Source organism: Stomoxys calcitrans, chromosome 3 (genome assembly GCF_963082655.1).
Source record: "Stomoxys calcitrans chromosome 3, idStoCalc2.1, whole genome shotgun sequence".
NCBI lineage: Eukaryota > Metazoa > Arthropoda > Insecta > Diptera > Muscidae > Stomoxys > Stomoxys calcitrans.
In genome coordinates this window covers 147,587,700-147,602,371 of record NC_081554.1, presented here as the reverse complement: position 1 = coordinate 147,602,371, position 14,672 = coordinate 147,587,700, and positions in this window count along the sequence as shown.

The window sequence follows — 14,672 nt, the reverse complement described above, 5'->3', positions numbered from 1 at the left end:
TTATGTTCGGACGCGTGGAACTTCGGATACCAACAACCAGAGGTATAATAATCATCCTATTTTACTATACCCTCCGCCATAGAATCGGGGTATAATGATTTCGTCATTCTGTTTGTAACTCCTCGAAAATTTGCTCTGAGATTCCATAAAGAATATATTTTTCATAATCGTCATGTCATTTTAAGTCGGTCTAGCCATGTCCGTCCGTCCGTCTGTATCTCAAAAGCACTCTAACATTCGAAGGAGTAAAGCTAGACGCTTGAAATTTTGCTCAAATATATCTTATCAATGTAGGTCGGTTGCGATTGTATATGGGACTTATCGGTTAATGTTTTGATATAGCTGCCCTTTAAACCGATCTTGGATCTTGACTTCTGCTTATAAACGATCCAATAAACGAAAAATCATTTGCGGTTATTGAAACACTTTTGCCATTAAAGAGTTTTTGGTTTTACAACAAAATATTATTTTACTGTAGGCGAAGCTGCTAAAGGGTTTACAATAAACAAAATTAATTACGTTCAATGTTACTACGCTTATAGCTAACGTTTGATATGTTGAAGCGAAGCGTAACGCACTTTGCAGTAAAAGAAAAGTAAATAATAAAAGCATTTTTTTGTCGTAAAAATGTCTCAAGCTTTTTATTTATTTTTTTTGTGAGAGATTTTAATGCGAAGATAGGGATATAGACTTCGCTGCGGCAAATACCACAATAGTTCAATGCACCATATTTCATCATAAAAACTTCAAAAAGTTACATGGTTGTCCCCAGTTAAAGAAGTAAGAACCAATTAATCACATTGTAATAGGTGGAATGCATTCATCCAGCTTGTTTGATGTATGATTGATCCGAGGAGTGAAGATAGATTCTGACCTCAACTCAACAAATTCACCTGTTTTGGGTGCTGGACCACAAAGATATCAAAGGGAATTGTGAAGCACGGAAGCTTGCGAGACTAGGTACTACCATACCCATTCCATTTGGACTGAAATCTGTGGGTATGCCTCTAGCTACTTTTGCCGAAGCTGTGGGGATGTTGGAAAGAAGAGGAAGGAGATACTATAGAACATCTGATGCGCGTGTATCCCGCACTATCGGTCAGAAGGAGTTAAACATTAGGTTCTCATTTCTTTGAGAACTTATTTGATTTTGTGAATGTGAACATTCGAAAGTTGTTGGGCTTTTTAAAGCGCTCTGGATAGTTCAACGGTAGGAACTAGGAGGCATCGTCCTTCTCCTGTTCCTGTGGTATCAAAATGGACGAAAACGTCTAAGTGAGTCGGATGGCAGACTGCCACTTAAACCTTACCTAACCTAGATTCATATGATTACCTTGTTGCAACTAAGATTAGTACCCCTTTAAGCCTGTCGAGAAAAGTACAATCTGACACTGCACGGAAGCTCGACAATGAAAAGCTGCAAACACATCAGATGGCAACGTCATACTCCACTCGACTGACCGAACTGCTTAATGAAAGCACCCATTACTGCTATGACATAACGGCGCAGTGACCATTACCCCGTTTAAAATATCAACAAAATCGATTCATAATTACGCCCTCTAGAGGCTTAAGAAGTTAAATCGGACGATTGATTTATAAGGGAGCTATATTAGGTGGATTCACACCATACCTGGCACATATGTGGAAGCTCATAGGAGAAGGCAATGTGCAAAATTTCAATAGAATTAACCTAAACCTAACAGGCAAAATTTCAAAAATTTTAGCCAAATTATCTATAACCTAACATGCTGAATTTCAGTCAAGTCGGGTGCAATTGCACATTCTAGAGGCTCGTGAATTCAAATCTGAAGATCGTCTTATATGGCAGCTATATAAGACCAATTTGAATCATACTTGGCAGAGTTGTAGAAAATCATAAGAAAGACTTCATCTACATTTTCAGTCAAATTGGATTTGAATTACATCCCCATGACGCCCAAGACGTCAGAATATGGACCAAAGAGGTGTTGCATTTCTGCAAGGGCCTCGGACACAGCTGTAAAAAGATTCCTTATCATTGAGCTTTTCGGACAGAGCTCGTTGTGAGCTGTTTGTTCCTGCTCCTTGATGGAATGTTCATGAGCAAATTTGCATTTTCATCCTATAGTGGAGAGTATAAAACGGAAAAATAGATGTGAGTAAGAGCGAATTGAGATATAGAGGAGTTAGTGAGTGATTAAAACTTATCTGCAAACAGGCCGATAGTGTTAATGACGCCGGCAAGATAAAAAAGTTGCTCACGAAAACGCATGTCCAAACTGAAACTTTAATAGATGATATGGGAGTGAGAACAGAGATAACGGAGGACATGTTGGGAACTTTGATAAAAATCCATTTTCCATAGAATACGACGGAGACACCCGAATCATGGAATAATGATGTTAACCGAAGGTTTTTAATTACGGAATTTATGGTGAAGGAATCCCTATGGAGCATCCGGACCTGATGGGATATTTCCGGCGTTACTACAGAAGGAGGCACACTATCTGGCGGCAGACTATCGAGGCTATTACCGAAAGTAAGTAAGAAAGTAAGAGGTCAGCAAAGCTATTGGTATCATGACGGGATGCATAAGACTACAAGCTCACTTATGTAAAATCGGTGCTGCCCTATCATGCCCTACACAATCGGGTGTGTAGGGCATGATGGGGAAGATGATGAGAGGTTGGAACATTTTCTTTGTCATTGTCCAGGTTTCGCGTCTAAATGATACCGGCACTTAGGTTAGGCACAATACTAGACATGAACCAAGTTAGAGGCGTGGCATGGAAAACAATTTGTAAGTAGCACGCAATTCCTGTCTTTTATTTTCTTTTTCGAGGTTACTTTTTAGTTTTCAGAGCGCACATCAAGCCAATTACTGGTGTAGGTTTATGCCTATAGTGGAATGGGGCAGATTAATACCTGCACCAGATTTTCAACCTAACCTAGTTTTTGGCTTAATATCGATTGATTTTTTTTCTATCGATACTATCGGCAAAGTTGAAAAAAAGTTGCAAAATTGAACAAATCAATTATTGATACGATCATGAATGTTTGCCAATCATACATTTTTCAATCGTCTTGTTGAGTATTTCAAATATCGTTCGAATCAGCCGATAATATGATAAAGCTTTGTTATTAACTCTCCCGATTTTACTTATTGAGCCTATACAGGGCGCATTTGCATCCGATTGAGCTAAAATTTTGAACAATGATTTTTCTCATGATTTCCAACTGAATTCAATTTATTTGATTGTAATCGTCCTATGTATTTAAATTGCTTTTATATAAACCAGGTGATCGATGTTTACTTCTCATTTTCTTTTTAAATAAAGGTGATAGGAAATTAGCCATAGTAACGATATTGGTAATTGGAAATATCAAGTGTTGCGAATATCGATAGTTTGCCAGCTCATACCCAGACTGGGTATTTACGAGAATGACCGATCAACTCCTACCATATTTTCGTTGACTACAGCTGCTTTCATCAGCGTTATGCAGTCAAAGATATATCAAGTTATGTTTGAGTTTGGCATCCCTGCAAAATTAATATGATTCCACATGATGACGCTTGCTGATACACGTTCCGCACTAAGAATAGAAAAGAATCTCTCCGAATCATTCAATACCAAACAAGGCTTCAGGCATCAAACGAGGCTTCAACACCTTATCGAGTAATATATTTACTCTCTTGCTGGAGAAGATTGTACGAAATGCAGATGTGAATAGGTATGGCACACTACCCAAAAGAGAACACATGCTACTCCCCCTTTGCCGAAAATATGGGTCGATCACCGGAAGTTGTGACTGCAGCCAGGAAAACACTCAGTTAATTCGGGGGAAGCTTTTATTGACTAACTTACTATAGTGAAAAGCATAACAAACAGAAAATTTGGTTTCTTAACGTATTCCGGTTTAAAAACTTATTAATTAAGAAGGAAACTCCACAAAAATACAAGACAACAACAACTAGAACAAGTATGACATGCACTATTTTAAATAAATCCACATTAATTTTTATAACCTGGGAAGAAGTTTCAGCTTTTGAAAAAATCTCATTACTACTGCCGAAACCAGGCTTCGGCTAACCCAATTTAAGCTTTATTGGTTTTATTTATTAATAAAAGCAAAATTTAGATTTAAATCAAAATACATTCAAAAGTTTGATCGAAAGATTAACCGGACTGCAGTTTCTGGGATTCCATCCCTATATCAGCGGCATTCTTCGACGAATTACCTAGTCAATCATCAATGTTATGAGCTTAGACAAAAATAGTCGAAGTGAGAAAATACTATTGCTCTTAACTTTCAAGAAAGCTGTCAGTAATAATTTCGAACACATTTTGATTTTTATACAGCTCCTCTATTTGTGGAGAGACTGTATAAGGTTTGTTGTTGTTGCGCATATGCAAGCCAACATCGTCGTACATCACGTATCATCTTTGTGTTTTTGTTGTTTAGTTTTTATACCCCCCACCATTGGATGGGGGTATACTAATTTCGTCATTCTGTTTGTAACACCTGGAAATATTCGTCTGAGACCCCAAAAAGTATATATAATCTTGATCGTCATGTCATTTTAAGTCGATCTAGCCATGTCCGTCCGTCTGCCCGTCCATCCGTCTGTCTGTCGAAAGCACGCTACCTTTCGAAGGAGTAAAGCTAGCCGCTTGAAATTTTGCACAAATTCTTCTTATTAGCGCAGGGATTGTAAATGGGTCAAATCGGTCCATGCTTTGATATAGCTGCCATATAAACCGATCTTGGGTCTTGACTTTTTGAGCCTCTAGAGGGCACAATTCTCGTCCTCTCTGATATATCTGTCATATAAACCGGTCTGGAATCTTAACTTCTTGAGCCTCTAGAGGGCGCAATTATCATCCGATTTGGCAGAAATTGTGTACAACGGCTTCTCTCACGACCTTCAACATACGTGTCTAATATGGTCTGAATCGATCAGTAGCTTGATAAAGCTTCCATATAAACCTATCTCCCGATTTTGCTTCTTGAGCCCCTACAAGGCCCAATTCTTATACGAATGTACTGTAAACGGACACAATGACTTCTACAATGTTCAGCATTCATTTATGGTCCGAATCGGACTATAACTTGATATAGCTCCAATAGCAAAACAGTTCTTATTCAATATTCTTTGTTTGCCTAAAAAGAGATTCTGCGCATAGAACTCGACAAATGCGATCCATGGTGGAGAGTATATAAGAATCGGCCCGGCTGAACTTAGCACGTTCTTACTTGTTTTTTATATTGGGTTGCCCAAAAAGTAATTGCGGATTTTTTAAAAGAAAGTAAATGCATTTTTAATAAAACTTAGAATGAACTTTAATCAAATATACTTTTTTACACTTTTTTTCTAAAGCAAGCTAAAAGTAGCAGCTGATAAATGACAGAAGAAAGAATGCAATTGCAGAGTCACAAGCTGTGAAAAAATTTGTCAACGCCGACTATATGAAAAATCCGCAATTACTTTTTGGGCAACCCAATAGTTTTTCTTCATGTCTATGCATTCCTTAATTAACTCTATTTTTTAACTCTATTATTTATTTTTAAGGGCCTTTAACATTTTGTTAAATACGAGCGATTAATTTCCCAAATACCTCCTTCATTGCTGGTTAATCTAAGACTAAGCCCTGCACAAGCATTGGTATGAACACCATGAAATGCTTATGTAAAGACTGTGTCCTGAACTTCCATCAAAGCCCCATTTTGAAAAAGAACGTTAGGCGTATTTCATCGTCTTTTAAATTATCGAGTCCTTCTTGCTTAACCGCTCGATTCTATCTAATAGTCATTGCAGCTTACCTTCGCTGATGACTCCGAAATTACTCCGCTTTGGAACTTTCTGAACTTTCTTATGTGAAGGGAATTTGTCTGGGGCGGCATTTCTAAAAACATTGTACTGACAACGATTTAGTTTAGCTTCTACAACAACAGCAAGTGCTTACTCTGAATTTAACGGTTTTAACATGGTCTTAAATGTTTGACCCACTTCGTTTTTTGTCTCACTTTTCGACTAGTCTGTAAGAAATTTCAGAATTCTTGATTCACGAGTTTTTCAGAAGCCCCTAAATTTATTTGAGCAGCATGCGACAAAATAGGAAAACTATAAGCACGTGATAGAGTCGTGCAGTTCTAAGCTTTGGTGTTATCCTTAGATTCTTCGAACGAAATTACTTTTTGCCTTGTTTTCGCATGCCCTTTCACATCGGAATCGAAATATACAGAGCCATTAAGTCTTCCCAGATAAGTGTTACGAAGACTTTAGCAATTTTTAAAGTTTTGTTCCAACAACTTCTGAATTGTGAACAGGACAGTCTGAAAGCTTCATTAAAACTATCCGTTTTAGATTCGCAAACATTCTGAGTAACTTATAAAAAATTTATTTGATAAAAATCGGTATACACAGTTAAAATTATATTCGCAATAATGTCGGGAGACAAGAGGGAATCCTTTGTGCCAAATTTCATGTGAATCGGTTCACAAATGACGATCATATTGTAGTATTAGTCCAAATCGGGCGAACATATATATAATAGCTATTTCCAAATCTGCACCGATTTTTGAATAAATTCCGCATGTTTTGTGGTAGTCGTAAAAGAAATCGTAGTGCAAAGTTTTGAGAAGATTGGTTGGTACATGCGCTTGCCATTGCTCTAGAAGTTGAAATCGGGCGGAAGATATATTTGAGAACTATATCTGTATCTGAACCGATTTCTTTCATATTCCCCACTAATGTCGAGAATTATGAGAGACACCCTTGTGCCAAATTTCGTGAGATTCGGTACACAAATGACTATACTATTGCAGCATTATTAAAAATCGGTCGAACATATATATGAGAGCTATATCAAAATCTGAACCAATTTCTTCAATATGATTCGTCTCTCGGCCAAAAGGATGACTGTGCCAAATTTGAAAACAATCAGATGAAAATTGCGACCTATACTTTGTTTACAAATTAACATGGACAGACAAACAGACGAATCAGAAAATGATTCTGAGTTGATCGGTATGGTTATCAATGTGTCTAGCTCTCTTGCATCTTGGTGTTACAAACAAGTTCTCTAAGTTATAATACCCTGTACCACAGTAGATGACGAATCCATTTTTATACCCACCGTGATAGGATGGGGATATACTTATCTGGTCATTTCGTCTAATACACCGTAAAGTATATATATTCTTGATCGTCTGGACATTCTGAGTCGATGTAGCCGCTAGAAATTTTGCACAGATTCTTAATATTGATGTAGGTCGGTGGGTATTGCAAATCGCTCGTCAGGGATTGCAAATCGCCCCATCTCCTGATTTGACTTTTTGGGACCCTGGATTTTTTGTCCGATTCGGCTGAAATTTTGCACGTAGTGTTCTGTTACGACTTCCAACAACTGTGCCATGTACGGCCCAAATCGGTCTATAACCTGATACAGCTCCCATATAAACCGATCTCCAGATTTGACTTCTTGAGCCCCTACAAGCCGCAATTTTTGTCCGATTTGGCTGAAATTGTGCATGTGATGTTCCGTTACGACTTCCAAGAACTGTGCCAAATACGATCCAAATCAATCTATAACCTAATATAGCTGCCATGTAAACCGGTCTCTCGATCATCCTTATTCGGTTCCTAGAAGCTTTAATTTTTGATGGTTTGACAGAAGTTTGGTATGTATAATAAAATTTTGCCATTCAACTAAATTGCCTCCGCCGTAACCGAAACGAATGACACCAGTTTTGAGATAAAGCGAGGAATAATACTAGCAAACAGATGCTACTTTGGACTAAGTAAGCAGTTTAGAAACAAGGCCACTTCTCGACGGACGAAGACAACACTTTACAAGACACTGATACTACCCGTGCTGTTATATGGTTCTGAAGCATGGGTACTTGTGAAAGCAGATGAGGCAGTGCTTGGAGTATTTGAGAGAAAGATTCTTCGTAAAATATATGGAGCAGTTTGCGTTAACGGAGAATATATGCGACGTATGAACCACGAGCTGTATGACGACGATAGCATAGTTACACGCATCAAAATACAACGGCTGCCTTGGCTAGGTCATGTTGTCAGAATGGATGAAGAAGCTCCAGCAAAGAAGTCTTTTGAAGGCAAACACTGTGGTACACGCAAACCGGGAAGACCAAAAGCCCGATGAAAAGATCAAGTTGTGGGAGACACCTCGAAACTTGGTGTCAGAGATTTTATAATGAGCGCAGAAGATCGAGGCGTTTGGAACGCTATTCTACGTTCGGCTGGTGGAAGAAATATTCTGTCATAGCCAATTAAACAAAAACAAACACATTCAACTAAATTTATTTTGTATACGTTTTTAGCAGAATCAATGGTGGTGGGTTTTAACGTTTCGGCCCGGTAGAACTTAACACGCTTTTACTTGTTCTAATTACTTCTAACACTTTAGGATTTGGCTCCGTTGTGCAACGTCTGGAAAACCCAAACAGATAAAGAAAATTGAGAAAAATTGGAACCACAACTTGGAGATAGTCAGCAACCTTATCTACCTCGGCACTGCCGTAACCGAAAGAATGACACTAGTTTTGAAACAAAGCGAAGAATAATACTGGGAAAAAGATGCTACTTTGGATAAGGTAAGCAGTTTAGAAATAAGAGACTGATACTACCAGTGTTGTTATTTGGTTACGAGGGATCGGTAACCAAATAACGATCATCGTAGAGTATCGGCGTCGTATGAACCACAAACTGCATGAGCTGTAAGACGACTTTAGCATGGTTAAACGTATCAAAATACAAGGGTTGCGTTGGCTTGGCCATGTTGACAGAATGAATGAAGAAGCTCCAGCGAAGAAGTCTTTTGAAGGCGATCACTGTAGAGATGATCACAAGTCGAGATAACCAGAACTGCAATGGAAAGATCAAGGAGTGAAAAAATAAGCGCAGAAAATTGAGGTGCTTAAGCTATTCCAAGTTTGGCTAATGGGACAAAAGTTCTGTCATAGCCAATTAACATTAGAAAGACCAAGATTTCCCATATACCTAGTTAGACCAAACCGGGAAAAATGACCTGGTTGATTGTTAACTGGAAAATTTTAAGATTGATTTTTATTTTAAATTATGCTTCTTTTACAAAACAGAATACATTTCTGTAAAAAACATAGATGTATATGAATATTCACAGAAAAATATGCAGATTTTCTATATATAAAAATTAATTTGTGTTGGTTTGTGGGTTTATCAATTTGTTTGTTCCGTATGGACTAAAAAGAAGCTGAACAAATTTTCTTAAAATTGTGAAGGAAGAAGAAATAAGCTATATAATTTGTTCATATCGCAAGGGGGCGGAACGTCCATAGGTCAGTACTGGTTTCACAATTGCAAACATCGGTCTAAATGACCGGTTGGCCTTTTAAGTGTTAAAGAAGAAAGAAATAACTTGGGATATAATTGCCAAACAGATTTTTCGAATTCAATTTCTTGAGATCATTAAATGTAGCTATTGTTGGTAGAGCATGGTTAGAAATCTATATCTCCTGGTGGATGTCCATATTTCAGCTTTGCAGAACGTAAACGTTACAACTTTTTAGAAGATTGGAAAATTTTATTTTACAATGGCAACATTGTTCCTAAATTTAGGCATCTACAATATTGAAATATATAAAGTGAACTTATTCATATCGAATATGTATTTGTGTGTGCATAAACACCATTCTGTTTGCAGACTGGCCAAATGACAGATGTTTCGAAATATGTCGATTATTCAAGGGTCATGAGAAAGTAAAGGGGAAGGCCGTAATTTAGTTTGAAAGAGGGCAGAAATATAAATGTTTTGTTGCCATCCCCATCCAAACGCTTCCTGTTATTTTGAGAAAGTGTGGCTGGCGCCTTCTCTTGTATAAATTTTGTGTAAAATAAACACCAATTATAATAATTTTATTAAGGACACAATAAGGTAGATTTACACAACAATCACAACAGAAGTAGCATTGGCAGCGGCAGTAGCAGCAACTACAAGGATAACAACCGTAACTCTTACTCCGATGGCGACGAAATGCGACAGCAAATGGTAAACAACGAAATTATTTTAAAGGTAATTATTTTATTACCGAAGTCTTCAGGCTGCAAGGATGCCTTATAAAAATCCAGTGTTTGCTTACACCGGATGGGATTGTTTGCGGATGCGTGTGTGTGAGGGATTGGGGTGTAAGATTGTAAGTGAGTTTGTATGCTTAATGTGTCAAAGGTTTTACACTGATTGCTGTTGTTGTTTGGAAATTGTGTTAAATAAACATGTGAGAGGTGAAAAGCATTTGTTTATTTATGTGTTAATTTGGAAAACAAAGTGATTGTTTCTGGTTCATCCGGCACTGTGTGTGAAGACAATTAAAATTTTTAAAACCACTCTGCACCTTGGGGAAGAGGGAACTGCGTGGCTAGCGGTTTGTGGCTACGAAAAGGTGATGCTTATTAATAAAAATGCAAACGTAATTGAGGACATAGTTTATTAAAATTTTGTGATATATCATTATAAGAATTTTATTAGTTCACTCATAGAAGGCTTAAATGGAAAATAGGTGTTCAAAGGTGAACTATCACCAAAAACCTCCAGGGTTACCTGTCGATCTTCTCAAACCTTTCCACTACGCTTTCCTCTACGATTACTAAACAAGTAAAAAAGCGTTAATTTCGGCCGGGCCGAACTTTGGATACCCACCACCTCGGGTATATATGTAAACCAACTTTCATCAAAAATCCAGTGAAAATTGCATACCTTATGTCCCATAGCAGTTATATCTTTATGTTCCGATTTGTACCAAATACTAAAAAGTACAAGTCATTGCTCAATTGTGTATAACAAAATATTGGTCTTTTTCGTAGCTATTCTAAAAATAACCCGATTTGAACCATATACAACATGGATGTCGAAAAGCCTAACATAACTCACTATGTCAAATTTCAGTGAAATCAGATTATAAATGCGCCCTTTAGGGAACCAAGACTTTAAATCGAGATATGGGTCTATATGGCAGCTATATGCAAATCTTAATCGATCAAGACCAAATTGCAGAAATATGTGAAGAAGTTTAACTTAACTCACTGTCCTACATTTTAGTGACATCGGACAATAAATGCGCCTTTTATGGGCCCAAAGCCTTAAATCGAGCGATGGCAGCTATATTAAAATTTAGACCGATCCTGGCCAAATTGAAGAAGTATGTCGAAGGGCCTAAGACAACGCACTGTCCCAAATTTCAGCAAAATTGGATAATAAATGTGGCTTTTATGGGCCTAAGTTCTAAATCGGAGGATCGGTCTAAATGGCAGCTATATCCAAATCTGGACCGATCAAAGCCAAATTGACGGAGGATGTCGAGGGGCCTTTCAGCAAAATCGGATTATAAATGTGGGTTTTATTGGCCTAAGACCCTAAATCGGCGGATCAGTCGATATGGGGGCTATATCAAGATATAGTCCGATATAGCCCATCTTCGAACTTAACCTGCTTATGGACAAAAAAGAATCTGTGCAAAGTTTCAGCTCTATATCTCTATTTTTGACAACTGTAGCGTGATTTCAACAGACAGACGGACGGACATGTCTAGATCGTCTTAGATTTTTACGCTGATCAAGAATATATATACTTTATAGGGTCGGAAATGGATTTTTCGATGTGTTGCAAACGGAATGACAAAATGAATATAACCCCATCCGTCGGTGGTGGGTATAATGGTGGGATTTTGCTCGAAATAAGTTCAGATTTGGATAAAGCTCTTATATATATATATATATATATATATATATATATATATATATATATATATATATATATATATATATATATATATATATATATATATATATATATATATATACAATATATATATATATATATATATATATATATATATATACTAGCTGACCCGGGCCCGCTCCGCTGCGCCTTCTTTGCCTTTATATGGAACAAAAGTTTCTTTGGAATATTTATTTTCGACAATTAAAGATCTTTTTGTGAAATACTATGCTTGACTTGACTTGACTAACAGTTTAACAATATAAGTGCCTTTATCACATATGATCTTCATAGGTCAACGAATTTCAGCCCGATATTCTCATGATGCCTGATTTAGTGGTGTTTTCGGGAGAGAGGTGGTCCCCCAGATACTTGGCCCTGAAAAAATATCTGCATCGTGCTCTTCTCTCAAATATCATTTATTTAAACCCCATATTGCCATTGGCTTAAGAGGAGTTTACAATTTATTTACTTTCTAATCTCAAATACCTTTCATTTGAGCCTCATATTGGCATGTTCGAAAAATTTTTCCCCTTTGGGGGTGTTTTGGGAGAGTGGTGATGCCCTAAATACATGGTCCTACATTTGGATATCAAATTCATATTCTACTCCCAAATACCTTTATTTGTCGTAAATTTGTCCCCTTTGATGGATGTTTTTGGTGAGGGGCGGCCCCTCAAACACTTGGTCCCATATTTCGATACCAGATTCGAATTCTACACTCAAATACCTTTTATTTAAGCCCCATGCTCCCATGGTCAATAAATAAGTCCTGTTTGGGGGTGTTTTGGGGAAGGGTTGGAACCCCAGAAACATGGTCCTACATTTGGATATTAGTTTAGTATTCTAGTCGTAAATAACTTTCATTTGATTCCCATATTGCCATGCTCGGTAAATATGTCCGATTTAGGGGTGTTTTGGGGCTTGGGGTGGTCCCTCTAACCCTTGGTCCGACAATTGGATATCAGATATGTTTTCTTATCCTAAATACCTTTCATTTGAGTCCCATATTGTCGTGATTGGTCTAAATATGTGTTTGGTAGGTTTTATGGTGGGGCAGCCCCCTAGGTACCCCATCCGAAATTTGGATATCAAATTTTTATTTTTTTAGGGTACTTTATGAGAGCACACAAAATTTCGCTTAAATCGCACCACCCATCTCCGAGATCTGGCGTTTCTGAAAATTAGGGTAAGGGAGAGGGTCCGCCGCCCCTTCAGTTATCAAAAAAGTAGTACCCTATTTTCACCACGGGGTTATTATGCACCATCTGTGAAAATTTCAAGAAAAACGGTTCAGCCGTTTCTGAGTCTATAAGGAACACACAAACATACAAACAAACAAACAAACCTACAAATAAACACAAATTGATTGTTATATATAAGTTATGGTCGATAGCTCTTTATAGACAAACAAAGAATAAGGGATAAGATTTGCTATGCTATTTTAGCTATTCGAAGTTATAAACTAATTGGGGCCATACTTGGTTTGGCTATTGGAGACCAAAGAGGAATTCATTGTGCAAAATTTCAGCCAAATCGAATAAGAATAGCGCCTTCTGGCGGCTCAAGAAGACAAGAACCGAAATCGGTTTATATGGCAGGTATAGCAGATAATGAACCGATTTGGAGCATACTTGGCAGAGTTGTTTTAAGTCAAAATAGAATACTTGTGCACTTCCACTAACTACTTTATGATACAAAACGTTTTTATACCCACCACCAAGATGGATGGGGGTATGCTAATCTAGTCATTCCGTTTGTACCTCCTCGAAATATTCGTCTAAGACCCCATAAAGTATATATATGCTCGATCGTTTCGACATTCTGAGTCGACCTAGCCATGTCCGTCTGTCTGTCGAAATCACGATAGCGATCGAACGCGTAAAGCCAGCCGCATTAAAGTTTGAACAGATATTTAATATTGGTGTAGGTCGTTTGGGATTGCAAATGGGCCATATCGGTTCAGCTTTGGATATAGCTACCATATAAAACGATCTCCCGATTTGACTTCTTGAGCCCCTGGGAGTCGCAATTTTCGTTCGATTTGGCTGAAATGTGTTCTGTTGCGACATCCAACTGCTGTGCAAAATACGGTCCAAATTTGTATATAACCTGATATAGCTCTCATGTTAACCGGTCTCTCGATCATCCTTGTTCGGTTCCTAGAAGCTTAAATTGGTGGTTTTACAGAAGTTTGGTATACAGAATAAACTTATGCCCTTCAACGTAATTTACTTTATATAAATTTTTGGGTTCCCAAGATTCTGCCCGGCCGAACTTAGCATGCTTTTACTTGTTTCTATTGCCACTTTTTGCTATAATTTAAACGGCTAACAGTTTTTCCTTAAAATATTTCGTGGTCATATTAAATGCTTTTTACACCCAATATTGAGACAATGGTAGATATGAAGATGGAATTCCCACATGAAATATAAACATTGTGTGCTGTATTGAATATCATATGTCCTTGTTCCATTTTTGTGTAGCCTTGTCATTCAATCTGAATATTAGAAGTAAATCCCAGTCGCAGAACAGTTTGATGCCAAAGATTGTCACATTATTTTGCATTAAAAGGGATTAAGGGATTTGAAAAAAAAAAAAAATAAAATATAATCAATGAATATTTATGATACAGTGATTTATTGACATTTATTTGGTTTCACTAGAAAAAATGCTAGTACCAAATTTTTTTCCATTGTCTTAAATAAAGAAATAAAAGAGAGCTAAGTTCGGCCGGACCGAATCTTATATACCCTCACCATCTTATATACCCTCGCATTTGTCAAGCTCTTTTCCCCAATATCTCTTTATAGGCAAACAAATGATAATGGATAAGAATTACTATGCTATTGGAGCTATACGAAGGTACGAACCAATTGGGGCCATACTTGGTTTGAATTTTTTAAACCA